At 45.8% G+C, this 17,211-nt stretch overlaps 1 protein-coding gene across 1 annotated transcript in view; it reads right to left on the reverse strand.

Annotated features, from left to right (window-relative positions):
- The window catches only part of MIB2 (MIB E3 ubiquitin protein ligase 2), a 103,050-nt gene extending 99,727 nt beyond the window's left edge, over window positions 1-3,323 (reverse strand). Inside the window, exon 1 of the mRNA XM_081202322.1 lies at window positions 3,174-3,323. The gene's annotated coding sequence lies outside the window, so the exon portion shown is untranslated. The remainder of the gene's footprint in view (window positions 1-3,173) is intronic.
- Window positions 3,324-17,211: the final 13,888 nt, after the last annotated feature.

Below are 17,211 nucleotides of genomic sequence, written 5' to 3' on the forward strand. Positions count from 1 at the left end.
CTGTCCTCCATGTGGGCAAGCCATGAGGCATGCACAGAGTTCAAGGACCCATTCCAGCCAGACAAAAACACTCAAAGAGGGTGTGGAGAGTTCCGGAGACCACAAAATAGACCATCACATGGAGGTCCTGGGCTGCCCAGACAACAGGACTCCCCTCTTGGCCTTGCTGATCTGGTCCAAAGGAAAGCTGAGCAAGACGTTTGGCCCCCGCTTGGCTGCAGGAGTTGCCGAAAGTAGGTGTACAAAGTGCCAGTCTTAGTGACTCCACTCTGGATTTGTGAAGGGTTCACACCTAAGCCTTTTCTTCTCCCAAAAATGTGTTGCAAAGCAGCAGGAACAGATTTTCTCTCTCTACAGCAGTAACCAAAAATAAAAGTTCAGACAATTGTGTGTGCATGCCCATGCACATAAAGGTAAAGGGTAAAGGGACCCCTGACCATTAGGTCCAGTTGCGGATGACTCTGGGGTTGCGGCACTCATCTTGCTTTATTGGCCGAGGGAGCCGGCGTACAGCTCCAGCATGACTAGGCTGCTTCTGGCGAACCAGAGCAGCGCACGGAAATGCTATTTACCTTCCCGCTGGAGTGGTACCTATTTATCTGCTTGCACTTTGACGTACTTTCAAACTGCTAGGTTGGCAGGAGCAGGTACGGAGCAACGGGAGCTCACCCCGTCGAAGGGATTCAAACCGCCAACCTTCTGATCAGCAAGTCCTAGGCTCTGTGGTTTAACCCACAGCGCCACCCGCGTCCCTTGCCCATGCACATACACACACACAAATAACTATTTTGAATAAATTCAGATACTGACTGGGATGAAAAATCTCCGCTGAGAAAGATTGTTGAAAGAAACAAGTCTCAAGCTTCAGTCCCTGACCTGTTAAAGGGACCGAGAACAGGGGATGGAGCAGATCTTTCCCTGCCAAAGGACCCCAAACAGCCTTTCCAAGTCAGAGAGAGAAATCCCAGGTTGGATGGAAGAAGCCTGGCCTGGCAGAAAAAAGCAGCTCGCATCTTCACTCTCTCTGAAAAGTCCTTTGTCACCTTCATTTCTCCCTTACACACACACCCTGCAAGCCATTCCCTGCACTCCTCCATCTAATACTTCAGATTGTAAGGCCCTTGGGGGTCGCATCCAGCCACATTTCACTCACAGAAGACAGGCTGAAATTAATGGCCCAAATTCTGCTCTGTCCATGAACTTCAATAGGTCTACTCTGAGTAGGACTAAATTGTGGTGAGGACCCCCCCCCCTTATTTCACTACAAAAAGCACCAGGTAATATAGAAACAGGTATTATAATTATTCCCAATTAAATTTTTAAAAAATTATAGTACCTTCTCTATTGAAAAAATCTAAGATGCTTTAAAAGGAATGTACAAGAACAGCAACATGCACTAAAATGTCATTTTCCAACAACTTTTTAAGCGGACATATTTTATTTTATCCAGATTTGAAACTGATTTTTTATACATATATATATAAAATCGTTGGTATCCAATGCTAGCCCTACTCAGAGGAGACCCACTGGGGTTAAGAGACATGGCTAACTTAGATTCATTCATTTTGATGGGTCTGCTCTGTGTAGGACTACAACCCTGCATTTTTATATTGCTGATTTCCTTCCCCACCCCATCCAACACACACTTTGTTCATTACTTTGGGGTGTTTCATGAAAAGTTATTCATAACTGAAATAACAATTATGAATATTTTGGGAAGGTGGAAAAAACAAAGCAAGCATCACAAAGCCAACCAACTAGAAATTTTATATGCATGCATTTTAAAAATAAATTAGGTACATTTTAATTTGTTTGCCCTGAAGTCCCATTTCATTACTGCTTTACTGGTTTCATGCTTTGTTTTTTGCTTTGATTGTATTTCTTATTGCTTTCAGGTTGCAGAAAAGCTTGGGGGGGTTATATTTAAGCGGCTTATAAACGCTTTTAAATAAACATATAATTAAAGAGAGACACACACAGAGATGCTGGTAGAGGTCATCCGCGGAATAGCATCAATTTATGATTATCCCATAAAGCTGCAATCCTAAACCCACTTAGCCTGGGAGTAAAGTCCCACTGAATTCAATGGGACTTAAATCCAAGTAGATATTTGTTAGGACTGCTCTCTAAGGGTTGCCCAGGCATCCTCAACATTCTCCTCCACTCACAAGAAAGCAAATGGGAAGGAGAGAGAAAACCCCAGCTTCTTTCCAAAACCACACTGATGTCCCACACAATCAACAGGTACCAACAGCATCTTAACCTTTTCTGGTATAAATCTCCCATACCAAGGAGGCACAAAGCGGGCAGAAACAGCAGCAAATCCACAGAAAAAAAGCATAAATAACTAAGGTACTAAGTTAAAGGTCTGTACAACCCATGTCTCAGTTTGAAGGCAGATTGCCAGCCCCACTCTGGGAGGATTTCTTCTTCTAAATTCTGGATAGGGGGAAAATCATGCAGAGATCCTTTTCAGCCCACAGCAAGAGGAGATTCCAGACCCTGCCTATCCATGCTCAAGAAATGTCCTGATTAAACCTCATCTTACCCCCTTTTCCTGGCCAAACACCCCATCAATAGCCACCAATATTTTCTTATTTTTCTAAGCCTTGCAGGTTCTGCTTGGATTGGGGACCCCAGTTGTCCTGTTTAGCAAACTCTGCCAATAAAATCCCTCCAAAGCAAAAGATAGATAGATGATAAATAGATATTTGGGTCACCTAATCCCTTTCCTCTAAAATACCCTTCCTCGCCTAACCAACCCTTGGAAATAGCTTTAAGCCAATCCTCCACCCACAGAGCACCTTTAAACATTCGCAGCCAGGTGGGAAGGTATAGGAAATACAAGAGAGTCCCACAAAACGCCCCTGGTAGCTCCCTAGCATCAGAGAGGAGTTGCCAACTGATGCACCGGCCCCCGCAGCTGTGCCCGTTTTGCAGGGAAGCCGCGCGCAAAAGCCCACATTTTAGGCTCCCTTTGTCCACCTGCCAGGAAGGGCTGCGGCTGGGATCTGTCGTGGATCTGGCACGCCAAGCCATCGCAGCTGCCGCTCTGATTGTTTCAAGGGCGGCTTTTAAGAGCACAGGAGCCACGGCAAGTTGTTTATCTGGCAACTCCCTCCCTCCCCTCCGAGCAGCCCTGCAGATCCCTCTCCGCCGGAATCCAAACTTACTGCAAAGTTTCTCTCCCGAGGCAGCGCCTGATCCACTCTCTTCTCGGAGCTGCTTCCTCCCCCCAAAGCTGTTAAGCAGTTCTCTCTTGAGTCCGGCAGCCTCTGCCTCTGCTGCTCCTCCCCGCCCCCCCTCTTTTGAGCTTCCTGTTCCTTCCTTTGCAGCAAGCTCAAAAAGCAACCAGTACATGCACACGCACCCACACACCCCTTTCCCTGGGTCTTTTGGGCGTCCCTATGACCGCCTGAGGGCGCAAAGGCTTCCGGGAATTGTAGTTCGCCTTCTCCAAGCAAAGCAGGCATCCTGCCGCTTCCAAAAACTCCATTTCCCAGCAGGCACCGCGCCACGCTCTGGTTGCTAGCACAAACCAGCCCGGGGGTGTTTAATTTTTTATTCTTCTAAACTCCCTCCCCTGTCGGTGGTGTGGAAAGGTTTGGGAATGCCCAAGGACAAGCGCCATCTCGTGGGGTTGTTTTGTTGTGTAAGCAGGGGAAATAAAATAAAAAACATCCCATGCTTGGTTGCGAGAAGCATTAGAAGCCAACCGCAACAAGTCCCGTGGCACCAGAAAGCAGCTTATTTCCCCTGAAATAATTCTGGGAACTGTAGTTTACTCCCTCACCGAGCTACAATTCCCAGCACCCTTCACAAATCACAGCTCCCGGGATTTTTGGGGGGGGGGGGGGACTAATGTGCCTCAAGTTGCAAGAAAGGAGATTCGGACTAAATAGAAAGAAGAATTTTCTGACAGTAAGAGCTGTCCGACAGTGGAACAAGACTGTCTCTTGTGGACGCTCCTTTATTTGAGGTTTTTAAGCAGAGGTTGGATGGCAATCTGTCAAGGATGCTATTTAAGTGGATGGCAGACGGCGCACAGCCAAACAGGTGTATTGTGTGTTAACCGGGGTGCCAACAACCCCTCAGTCTGACCTACCTCATAGGGTTTTTGTGGGATTTAATGAGGAGAGGGAGATGTGCACCATTTAAGGTGGGATATAAATGCAATAATTCTGGGAACTGTAGTTTACTCCCTCACCGAGCTACAATTCCCAGCACCCTTCACAAATCACAGCTCCCGGGATTTTTTTTGGGGGGGGGGGGACTAATGTGCCTCAAGTTGCAAGAAAGGAGATTCGGACTAAATAGAAAGAAGAATTTTCTGACAGTAAGAGCTGTCCGACAGCTTTCTTGGGCTCCATGATCACTGCAGATGGTGACAGCAGCCACGAAATTAAAAGACGCCTGCTTCTTGGGAGAAGGGCAATGACAGGCCTAGACAGCATCTTGAGAAGTAGAGATGTCACCTTGCCAACAAAGGTCCGTATAGTTAAAGCCATGGTTTTCCCAGTAGTGATGTATGGAAGTGAGAGCTGGACCATAAAGAAGGCTGATCGCCGAAGAATTGATGCTTTTGAATTATGGTGCTGGAGAAGACTCTTGAGAGTCCCATGGACTGCAAGAAGATCAAACGCATCCATTCTTAAGGAAATCAGCCCTGAGTGCTCACTGGAAGGACAGATCGTGAAGCTGAGGCTCCAGTACTTTGGCCACCTCATGAGAAGAGAAGACTCCCTGGAGAAGACACTGATGCTGGGAAAGATGGAGGGCACAAGGAGAAGGGGGCGACAGAGGACAAGATGGTTGGATAGTGTTTTCGAGGTTACCAGCATGGGTTTGACCAAACTGCGGGAGGTAGTGGAGGACAGGGGTGCCTGGCGTGTTCTGGTCCATGGGGTCACGAAGAGTCGGACACGACTAAACGACTAAACAACAACATAAATGCAATAAATAAATATTTTTTTATAAATTTAATAATAATAACAATAACAATAATAATAATAATATCACCATCTGTGTTGTCTGCATTTCATTTCTCTCAGATACCACCGCTAGCAGTTCCATAACTCTAGTTACAGGTAGGTAGCCGTGTTGGTCTGTCGTAATCGAAACAAAATAAAAAAAATCCTTCCAGTAGCACCATTACAGACCAACTAAGTTTGTTGTTGGTATGAGCTTTCCTGTGCATGTATCTGAAGAAGTGTGCATGCACACGAAAGCTCATACCAATAACAAACTTAAAAAGGTAAAGGTACCCCTGACCGTTAGGTCCAGTTGCAGACGACTCTGGGGTTGCGGCACTCATCTCGCTCTATAGGCTGCGGGAGCCAGCGTTTGTCCGCAGACAGCTTCCAGGTCATGTGGCCAACATGACAAAGCCACTTCTGGCGAACCAGAGCAGTTCACGGCAACGCCGTTTACCTTCCCGCCGGAGTGGTACCTATTTATCTACTTGCACTTTGACGCGCTTTTGAACTGCTAGGTGGGCAGGAGCTGGGACCAAACAACGGGAGCTCACCCCGTTATGGGGATTCGAACCGCCGACCTTCTGATTGGCAAGTCCTAGGCTCTGTAGTTTAGACCACAGCGCCACCCATGTTCCTAATAACAAACTTAGTTGGTCTCTAAGGTGCCACTGGAAGGAATTTTTTTATTTAGTTCCATAACTGCAACCCCACTAGCAGCAGGTTAGGAGCAGTAGCCAAGTCAGCTGCAAAATAGGTAAAACTTTTGTTATAATCTTCATGCTTTTCTTTGCTTCTGCTTCTCCATGAAGGGAGAGGAGATATGCTGGACCCACTCGTTTCTGATTTGCCACAGTTGGTCTTGACACCATGCCCCTGGGTGGGTTGGGGAGGTTAATGAGAGGAAATTGTTGGTCTGATGTAAATGATTTTTGGACTGGAGGAGGTTGAGGTTTTGTTTATTTGTTAATTAATGGGTCTGATTATTGCTTTGTTTATTATTTGAGTATTTTTTAAAAAATGAGTGTTATGCTGTATGAAATATTACTGTATTAGTGTATTGTATTATTCTCCCCTCTAAGGTAATATGCATTGTATATCTTTCTTTTTTTATTTTTGCTTTTGCTGTAAGTTTCGCTTGGAGACCTTCGGGTGACAAGCGATTAATAAGTCTAATAAATCAAATGAAATGAAAATGAAATGAGAACTTTGTAACTAAGAACAGGTGTCTGAGCTTAGCCACACACACTTCTCTCCCTTTACCTTTTGTGTTTTGCCTTTTCCAACTATAAGCCTGAAAGCAGGGAGCCTCTCTGGAAGCTGCTCTGGGTGCCTTTCTTTAGCTGAACGACAGGGTTTAAAAAAGCACTTTAAGCAAACTTGTTTTCTTTTTAAAAAAACATGGAAATGACGGAGAAAAGAAAAGGGGAATTGAATCTGCGAACAGAGAGGAATAAGAGGCAGGTAATCAGAAGAGAAGTGAAAACGTCAGGGGAGAGAAACAGGAGACAAGGGGAAACGGAAACGGGGTTGTTATAATAATAATAATAATAATAATAATAATAATAATAATAATAATAATTCATTATTTATACCCTGCCCATCTGGCTACTTTCCCCAGCCACTCTGGGCGGCTTCCAACAGAATACTGTATTAAAATAGAACAACCTATTAAACATTAAAAGCTTCCCTACACAAGGCTGCCTTCAGATGTCTTCTAAAAGTCTGGTAGTTGTTTTTCTCTTTGACATCTGCTGGGAGGGCATTCCACAGGGCGGGTGCCACTACCGAGAAGGCCCTCTGCCTGGTTCCCTGTAACTTGGCTTCTCGCAGCGAGGGAACCGCCAGAAGGCCCTCGGCTCTGGACCTCAGTCTCTAGGCAGAACGATGGGGGTGGAGATGCTCCTAAGTTCTACTCAAAGTAGATGCATTGAAATCAACGGCCTTGAGTTGGTCATGCCTATCCATTGAATTGGGTATACTCTGCGTAGGAGTAACACTGAATACAACTCATCCAGAGATGACTTACAATGAACAAGGAAGTAAGGCAGATGTTGTGGACTACCACTCTAATAAGCCTCAGCTGGCACAGTCAACAGTCAGGGATAATGGAAGTTGTAGTCCAGAACATACCCACTGCCTTGCAGGGTATCTTTGGGATAAGAAAAGGCTTAGGGGTATACCCTAGACAAATCCAGAGTGGAGTCCCTAAGATGGTTGGATGGCACCTTGTAGGCCTCCTTGTGGCAATTCCTGCAGCCTAGTAAAGTTAAGGTAAAGGGACCCCTGACCATTAGGTCCAGTAGTGACCGACTCTGGTCCAGTCATGCCTGACTTTGGGGTTGCGGCGCTCATCTCGCTTTATTGGCTGAGGGAGCCGGCGTACAGCTTCCGAGTGATGTGGCCAGCACGACTAAGCCACTTCTGGTGAACCAGAGCAGTGTACGGAAACGCCGTTTACCTTCCTGCCTATATATATACTTGCACTTTTTGGGGTGCTTTCGAACTGCTAGGTTGGCAGGAGCAGGGACTGAGCAACAGGAGCTCACCCCGCCGCCAACCTTCTGATCGGCAAGTCCTAGGCTCTGTGGTTTAACCCACAGCGCCACCCGCGTCCCTCCTGCAGCCCAGCTGGTGCCAAATGTATTGCTCTGCATTCCTTTGGACCACCCACGATCCCACAATGTGGGATGCAGTTGGCGCGATGGTCTAAATGACTGAGCCTGTTGGGCTTGCCAATCGGAAGGTTGGCAGTTCAAATCCCCGCGACTGAGTGAGCTCCCGTTGCTCTGTCCCAGCCCCTGCCAACCTAGTAGTTTGAAAGCATACCAGTGCAAGTAGATAAATAGGTACCGCTGTGGCGGGAAGGTACACGGCGTTTCTGTGCTCTCTGGCTTCCATCACGATGTCCCGTTGCACCAGAAGCGGTTTAGTCCTGCTGGCCACATGACCCAGAAAGCTGTCTGTGGACAAACGCCGGCTCCCTTGGCCTGAAAGCGAGATGAACCCCATAGTCGCCTTTGACCGGACTTCACCATCCAGGGGTCCTTTACCTTTGGGCCACATCAGGGAGGCTGAGAGGGGGGGTCTTGTCATCTGGGCGGCCCAGGACCTCCATACACGTTGCCCAGGCTTGTGCCCCGGGAAGGTCAGTTCAGTGCTGCTAACGCAGCAAAAGCAATGTGGGAGGCAGCACTTACACGTTCCCGGTCTCTGCAGCCACAGCAGGTGCTGTGATTCTGCAGCAGCTTGACTTCAGCTCAAAAGTGAACTCCATTTTCTCTCAAGACAGACGGATGTCAACAACAACATTCCAGAGCATCTGGACTGTTTGCTGGAGTGAGGGAAGCCCCTCCCCAAATCCACCAACTATGCCATTACTATAAGGGAATGAAGACTGAATGTACACTGAATGCTTTTTTTTTGACAAAACTTTGTAAGTCTATGGGCCAGGTTAGGGTTTCCAGACCCCTGGGGCTTACCTGAGATTTGCATCCAGGTGGCAAGGAGAGGGTCTGCATCAGCAGGTAGGTGAGAATTCCTCCAGGGCTCAGTGGTCAGAGGGAGCGCAGAGAGGAAGAATCACCAGGGCCCACCCACAAAGCGCTACAAAAAGCACAAAGAGATTAAATTATTTGTAGAAACGATCAAAACATCCAGAAAATTAAAACCAGCAATAAGCTAAAAACACACCTGCATTCTTGATAAATGGGTAGGCTTATCTACGCACAAGCGATGTGGGTGGGTTAAACCACAGAGCCTAGGACTTGCCGATCAGAAGGTCGGCGGTTCGAATCCCCGCGACAGGGTGAGCTCCCGTTGCTCGGTCCCTGCTCCTGCCAACCTAGCAGATCGAAAGCACATCAAAGTGCAAGTACCTTCCGGCGGGAAGGTAAACGGCGTTTCCGTGTGCTGCTCTGGTTCACCAGAAGTGGCTTAGTCATGCTGGCCACATGACCCGGAAGCTGTGCGCCGGCTCCCTCGGCCAGTAAAGCGAGATGAGTGCCGCAACCCCAAAGTCAGCCATGACTGGACCTAATGGTCAGGGGTCCCTTTACCTTTACCTTATCTACGCAAAATATTTTTACATAGGTGATGAAAAGTGCAAAGTAAAGTTGCCTGCATGGTATCAATAGGCAGGGAGTTCCAAAGTTTAGGTGCCGCCACACTTAAATATTAATTCCAGATGTCGGACAGGTATTACATGGCATATATGGGATAAGGCAGTCTCACAGGTAAACTGATGCCAAGGTGTTAACAGTGGCTTGACAAGCAATCCTTCACAGGTGCTTTACAGGTGTCTATGGCCATGCCTATGTTATTCTCACACACAGGTCACCTCCAGACTGGAAATCTATGTTTGTGCGGGATTAAAGCATTCTGTCACCCTGGAGCGACAAATGTATTCTTTGTATTGGGCAGTTTGCGGTTTGGAAAGTGACAGGAAATACATTGGAAAACACAGAAGGAACGAACAATTAATGGGAAGACATGTAGAAACCTTGCAAGTGAGCAAGGATAAATGCTGATTGTCGTAAATCCTGCCTGAATGCTCAGCAAAGGCCTGTGGTTTGTGGAAATTAAAGGCCAGGATGAATGGCCTTTAAGGATCAGGTCATCTGGAGGAGCTCAGGGAGGTGTCCAAACCCACATAGAAATCTTATGTAAATTTGTTTATTTGATTAATTAAGTGATTGTGAAAATGTAAAGAACTGAAATTAAGACTAAGAAAAGGAGAGTGCTGGCGAACCAAAATGGACATTTTCCCACATGTGTGGCAGCAAATGATCTTCCTCTGGGCCCACACTCAAGCTGCAGAATACTTTGCAAAATGGTTAATCCAAACCCCCACCCCCGGTCTTCGCCGTTGCTTTTTAAGTCTTTTTAAAGTCTTTTTTAAGTCTTTTAAAGTCTTTTTAAAGTCTCTTGGTCGGTTAAGGACCGCAGTGCCCCATTTGGCCACAAGAGGGAGACGCAGCACCACGCCTCAACTTGAGCATGCTCGACGTCGTGGAAAGTCTTTTGCCGCATAGAACCCCATGCGTCTTCTGCACATGAACCTCCTACGGTGGGAGCCACACTGTCCGGAATGCACACGGTGCTCAGAGCTCTGTGCAAAACACCACATCCAAAATGCGGCTCTCCTAAAACTTCCCAGATGATATACACAGTGCTTTAACTTGTGCATTACTTTCCAGGCGTTCAGAGAAAATGCAAGAAGACAATATCTAGGGGTCCTGAGTGTGTGTTTGATGCTTTTGGAGCTTGCCACTGTTTTTACTGGCCCGGCTGCTGTGCTTTTAATAGTATTGTATTTTAATAGTCTGTTGAAAGCCGCCCAGAGTGGCTGGGGAAACCCAGGCAGATGGGCGGGGTATAAATAATAAATTATTATTATTATAGCCCAGCAAACAGAAAATGCACAGGATTAAATTTTAGGCTACTTATCCACCCACTCAAATAAAACATTTACCTGCTCTCTCTGTGTGTGAGAGAGGCAGAGAGTTTCAGGCCAGTTAAAAAACATTGGCACCCCTGTCCTTGGAATAGTGTTGGCCTCCTGCCTGTGTTTACACCAGAGGTGGTGAACTCCAGCCCGTGAGCCAAATTCAGCCCCCAGACCTCTCTACCGGGGCCCTCAGGATTCTCTCCAAGAGCTGGAAGGGACCCTGAGGATCATCTAGTCCAACCCCCTGAAATGCAAGAATCTGCAGCTTCTCCATACAGGAATTGATCCTGCAAACCTTAGTGTTATCAGCACCACGCTGAGCTCAGGGTCTCTGGTTGGGCAAAAGATTCCTGCATTGCAAGGGGTTAGGCTAGACGACTCTCGTGGTGCCTTACATCTCTGCAATTCCATGATTTATGCTCCAAGGTGCATGATTAAGCCTAAAACTTAATCCCTACATAGGGTTTCCATAGGATGACTACTAAATGAAAAACTCTGATTATTATTATTTTTACATTTGTTGTTAGCCAAAAAGGCTGAGATGCTATTGGAAACTTCTTATTTTATTTTAGTAAAGACTCATGATGTACAGGTGGCGCTGTGGGTTAAACCACAGAGCCTAGGACTTGCCGATCAGAATGTTGGCAGTTTGAATCCCTACGACGGGATGAACTCCTGTTGCTCAGTCCCTGCTCCTGCCAAGCTAGCGGTTTGAAAGCATGTCAAAGTGCAAGTAGATAAATAGGTACTGCTCCGGCGGGAAGGTAAACGGCATTTCTGTGTGCTGCTCTGGTTCGCCAGAAGTGGCTTAGTCATGCTGGCCACATGACCCAGAAGCTGTACACCGGCTCCCTTGGCCAATAAAGCGAGATGAGTGCCGCAACCCCAGAGTTGGCCACAACTGGACCTAATGGTCAGGGGTCCCTTTACCATGATGCACAACTGAGGTAACCACTGCAGCTTCTGCATTCTAGTCCTCAGCATATTTCTATTCTGGGAGAAGCCTAAAAACAGAAACAGACTAGGAACTAGAGAACAGGCGCCCGCATGTAGCGCTCTTTGGGTTTGGTCAGTCTCAGCAGCAACAGCTTCACTGTGACACGCTTGGGATAGCTTGGCCCGATCCACTGGTTGAAGATCTGTGGCTTATGGAAGGCCAGGATGCATGCTCAATGAACAGGTCGACTGCAGGAGCTCTGGAAGGTGTCAAAGCCTCCAGAGCTTCAGACCCAGGAATCATCATGAGATCCAGCAAAGACCAAGTTTAAGGCAGTGAGAGATTTTACTTTCTTGGGCTCCATGATCACTGCAGATGGTGACAGCAGCCACGAAATTAAAAGACGCCTGCTTCTTGGGAGAAAAGCAATGACAAACCTAGACAGCATATTAAAAAGCAGAGACGTCACCTTGCCAACAAAGGTCCGTATAGTTCTAGCGATGGTTTTCCCAGTAGTGATGTATGGAAGTGAGAGCTGGACCATCAAGAAGGCTGATCGCCAAAGAATTGATGCTTTTGAATTATGGTGCTGGAAGGGACTCTTGAGAGTCCCATGGACTGCAAGAAGATCAAACCTATCCATTCTTAAGGAAATCAGCCCTGAGTGCTCACTGGAAGGACAGATCCTGAAGCTGAGGCTCCAATACTTTGGCCACCTCATGAGAAGAGAAGACTCCCTGGAAAAGACCCTGATGTTGGGAAAGATGGAGGGCACAAGGAGAAGGGGATGACAGAGGACGAGATGGTTGGACAGTGTTCTCGAAGCTACCAGCATGAGTTTGACCAAACCGCAGGAGGCAGTGGAAGACAGGAGTGCCTGGCGTGCTCTGGTCCATGGGGTCACGAAGAGTCGGACACGACTAAATGACGTTTAGTCAACAAAACTAGACGAGAATTATCCCAGTCCAAATATTGGGGAGGGAAGAACAATCATTGCTGGGTTTATCCCGCAGAGCAGGAGGGGAGAGTAGCAATCTAACAATAAGGCCCGCAGGAAAAAAATTTTTTTATCACCTCTGCATCATTCGCTTGCAGTTTAACTGCCTCATTTATCAAGGCAAAGTGTAAATATTTGCCAAGTACATCGTTGTGTTCATTGCCTCTATTTTTTTTAAAAAAAAGCTCAGGAGAAAGACAAAATTAGAATCGCAGCCAGTTAAACAAGCAAACACACAAAAAGGGGGTTGCTCTGTCAGGCTGAGGAACAATAGACTCACATTTCATTTCCACAAGTCACCAGCCAGATATTTCTGAGAAGCCAACTGTGTGCTTGGGGCACCAGGCCTCAATATTTAGAAACCCTGTTCTGTGTGGGTGCATGCAATAATTCAGGAAATACTGTGCACATTATGCATTTCAGAAAATTTATGTACCATTTGGTTGTGTAATAAAAATTTAAGGTCTTATATATACAGTGGTACCTTGGGTTACATACACTTCAGGTTACATATGCTTCAGGTTACAGACTCCGCTAACCCATAAATATTACCTCAGGTTAGAAACTTTGCTTCAGGATGAGAACAGAAATCATGCAGCGGCGGTGCAGCGGCAGCAGGAGGCCCCATTAGCTAAGGTGGTGCTTCAGGTTAAGAACAGTTTCAGGTTAAGTACAGACCTCCAGAACGAATTAAGTTCTTAACCCGAGGTACCACTGTATAATAAATGTTCATAAATGTACCAACCAAGCATGTACATAGATATGTGGACCACATGTCTGGAGCAGCACAGGAAGACCGTCCTGAAAACATTTTGACTCCCAAACAGACCAAATGTTTTCTCTGCAAGGAGGGAGGCGGTGAGGGAACCTTCCCATTGTCTTAGGAATTGGGTAATCACCATCTCGAAGGAATGGCCAGACTACCAGGAAAAGCAATCAGATAAGGCATTATCAGATAACCTGGCAGACAGGAAAAACAACAACATTCAAATTTCTGTTGTAGACCACCTTTTCTGTGATGTAGGTATGATGTTTGTGGGGGTGGGGGTCTTGGGTTACACCCATTCTGTGATGATGTATGTATGATGTATGGGGGGTGGTCTTGAGCTCCAGGGAAGGCAATTTAAAATGTCTATATAAGGGCAGGCACACCTTTGTTCTGGGTCCTCCTCCTTTCTCCTGCGTGTGAGGGGAGCACCCTGTTGCAGCAGTTCAATAAAGATCAGGCTCACTAGCTGCTTTGCTTCTCAATATTCTCTGGTGGGCCTCTGTTATTTTCTCCTACCGATGGAGAACCTACAAAGGACTTTATAAGGGCTCTTGTATCCCCCATAAGGGTATAAGGGCAGATTTCGTTTACAACAGTTGCAAAAACAAAATAAAACAGAAAGCCAAGCCTCTAAGTGGTTTACAAAAATACAAAGCAGAATGTTAAAATTCTGGGTAGAAAAATCAATGGTTAAAAACAAGGATATAAAAGCATTCCAAAGATGCGTTGCAATCAATAATAGCTAGAGATAAAACACGTGGCATGATGCACACAGAAGAGGAGCATGTCAGGGAGGAGGTTGGGCAGGATCCTTGGGAAGCTAGCTTTCTATATAGGACACACCCCAGCTGCTCTGAAGATGAGTCAGTCATTTTCCAGGTCACTCAGAAGTGGTAGAGCCCAGATTTGGGTCGACAGTCTCATGGAGGACTGTGCCATATTACAACCAAGGCTGAAAACAGAGCAGGCACAGCGCTGTGCAATTTGCCAAACTGCCTCATTTGCCGGAACGGTGAATGTCGTTCTCATAACCACTAGGGGCTGCTGTAAGATGCTGTTTGTTTTTCCTTGAGATCTTAGAATCATTCATATCATAGAATTGTAGAGTTGATAGGGCCATGAGGGTCGTCTAATACAACCCCTTGCAATGCAGGAATTCTTTGCCCAAGGTGGAGCTCTGACCCACGACCCTGTGGTTAAGATCCCTGTGCTCTACCGACTGAGCTGTCGGGCGGCCGAAAGCGAATCTGCATTCTCTGCCTTCGATGGGGCTGGTGCAGAAGCAGAGGGCAAAAATGCAGGGAGCCCAAGAGGAGGTGGAGCCAGAGTCAAAGGCAGGCAGAAGGATAGCCATAGCCAGGTGGAGCCAGCTATAGTTTGTCCCCATCCTCTTTGCTGCTGTGGGCAACACTGAGGCAGAGGTCTCTCAGCCCCACTCACCTCACAGAGTGTTTGTTGTGGGGGAGGAAGGGAAAGGAGATTGTTAGCTGCTTTGAGACTCCTTAGGGTAGTGAAAAAGCGGGATATCAATTCCAAACTCCTCTTCTTCTTCCTTGGGATTTTGGCACCTAGAATTCCTAAAAGAAAATCTTTGTTTTGTTTTGTTTTTTAAGAAAAAGTTACTTTAAACATTTTTACCAACTCATTATAAATCATTTCCCAAAATTCTTTTACTACCTTACATGTCCACCACATATGATAAAAAGTGCCTTCTTTTTCCTTACATTTCCAACATACATTTGACCCTCTTTTATACATTTTTGCTAATTTACTGGAGCTCTTTCTGTTCTCAGCAGCAGCAAGCTCTCGGGGTCAGCAGTGTCCCTGCCCAACACTGCAGGGGTGTTTTTGGTCTCAGCAGCTCCCCACCCCCAGGAGAAAACATAGGTCCTTCAGCCTCTGCAAAGAGTCTGGATCTGACTTTGTTTTTTTCTTAAACCTTGTTCTTTATTACCATCAGGAGCTGGGAATTTTCCTTGCTCCTAATCAAAATGCAGAATGTCTGCGCTGGGTTATAAAGCAGCTGAGAAGTGCCCTTGCATATCTTAAGAGAGAAATGGCTTCTTGTTTGATGACTCAGACTGGACCTCCGCTGACTTTTCTTAGGAAGCTGCAGGTGAGCTTGGAATGGTGTGTGGGAGTGCTTTGCCGTGACAGTAGAATGATAGAAGTGGAAGGGACCGGGAGGGTCATCTAGTCCAACCCCACAGGATGTGCAGGAATTTTTTGCCTCTAGGAAGGATCCCACAATCTCAGCGGCTGTTGTTCCTTGGTTTGGAGGGGAAATTGGAAACAGTTGGCATTTTAATGCAAATCTACCTAATCTGTACTTTCTAAACAATAAGGGAACAGGAAAACAGTCCAGTTTCGTACTTCTCTGAATATTGCAGTGCCAACGACTCCAGCCTAAGTTATGAGTGTAAAAGAGTTGCACTGTACTCGGGTAAAGTAGGCCTTAAAATGCATATAAGTAGTGAAAATAATATACAGAAAGGCATTCTGTTTGGGGAAAATTGCTTTGCAACGATACATGTGTGTGGCAGAATTGAATACACAAATGAGTAGATCGGCAGAAGTTTGTACTAAAACGCCTGTGGGTTTTCATGAGGACTTAAAAAAATAAATTTGCAAACTGACGTGAAAATATGGACAGCTGGAGTTAAAAGTAGAAAAATAGAGAGATGGGCAGAAATTGAAATGAACAGATTGGTCCACTGAATTGAATGCCCCCCACATCCCTTAAAATATCAGCGATTGTCATACACATATGAACACACCGCTATATCAAAAAAGCACATAGAAAAAAAGAAAGAAAGGGAAAACATAAAAAATTAAAAAATACAAGCACACACATTCCTAGAATTGTAGAATTCCTAGATGTTACTATTCAGATGAAATATTAGTATTCCATGCTTGAGTACATCAAAAGCATTGGCTTAGAGAACAAATATTCTTGAGGAAGAAATGTGCAGAACATGTGTTGACCCAGGTTATCTCAAAATTAATCTGGAGTTCAAAAGCTAAGAGACGCAGATGTTGACAAGTTTTAATCTAATTTTAAAAATGTTAATTGTCTTTAAATGGCCTTTAAATGGTTTTAACAGTTTTTATCGATCATTTTAATATTTCTTCAGAGGTTTTATGACAATCAAGCGGTATATATACAATTTTGTAAAATAAACAAGTATGGAAACGTGTACACATTGGGAGAAACTTGCAATAAAACACTGACCAATTTTCATGTAGGTTTAAAAAGTGAAAACTATAAATTACTGCAACAAAGGGAGAGACAGTGTGATGTAACAGTTAAGAGTACCAGACGAGGAGACCCGAGTTCAAATTCTCGCTCAGCCATGAAGCGCATTGGGTGACTTTAAGCCAGTCGCTGCCTCTCAGCCTGACCTACCTTTCAGGGTTGTTGTGAGGGTCAAAGAGGGAGGGGAGAATCTCACACCCCACCTTGAGTTCCCTGGAGGAAAGGCTAGCATATAAATGTAACAGATGATAATAATAATACAGTGGTACCTCAGGTTAAGTACTTAATTTGTTCCGGAGGTCCGTTCTTAACCTGAAACTGTTCTTAACCTGAGGTACCACTTTAGCTAATGGGGCCTCCCGCTGCTGCTGTGCTACCGTCGTGCGATTTCTGTTCTCATCCTGAGGCAAAGTTCTTAACCTGAGGTACTATTTCTGGGTTAGCAGAGTGTGTAACCTGAAGCGTATGTAACCCGAGGTACCACTGCAGATGTGAAGAGCTGAATTTAAAGGTTGGGGAAACAAGAGAAACGGAAACAAACAGGTCCATCCATCTCTGTCTCAGAGGCCTTCTGCAAATGGCACTTGGGTCTAGATGGGTTTTCCTCTCTCCAGCTCCAAGCTATTCTTAGCTGCGTGGGTGGCCCAAACAGCCTCTCCACTCTCTGCGTCTAGCCTATTAGCCAGAGTGCCCATTTGGCCAGACGCAGCAAGAATTTCCACCTCACAGAGAAATGATCCATCTTCTGGCTTTGATGGAGCTTTGAAAAGAGAGACTGGGATATATATATTTTAAAGCAAAATACAACAGTCTAGCTATAAATATGCCTA

This window comes from Podarcis bocagei, assembly GCF_964188305.1.
Source record: "Podarcis bocagei genome assembly, chromosome: 7".
In the NCBI taxonomy this organism is placed as follows: domain Eukaryota; kingdom Metazoa; phylum Chordata; class Lepidosauria; order Squamata; family Lacertidae; genus Podarcis; species Podarcis bocagei.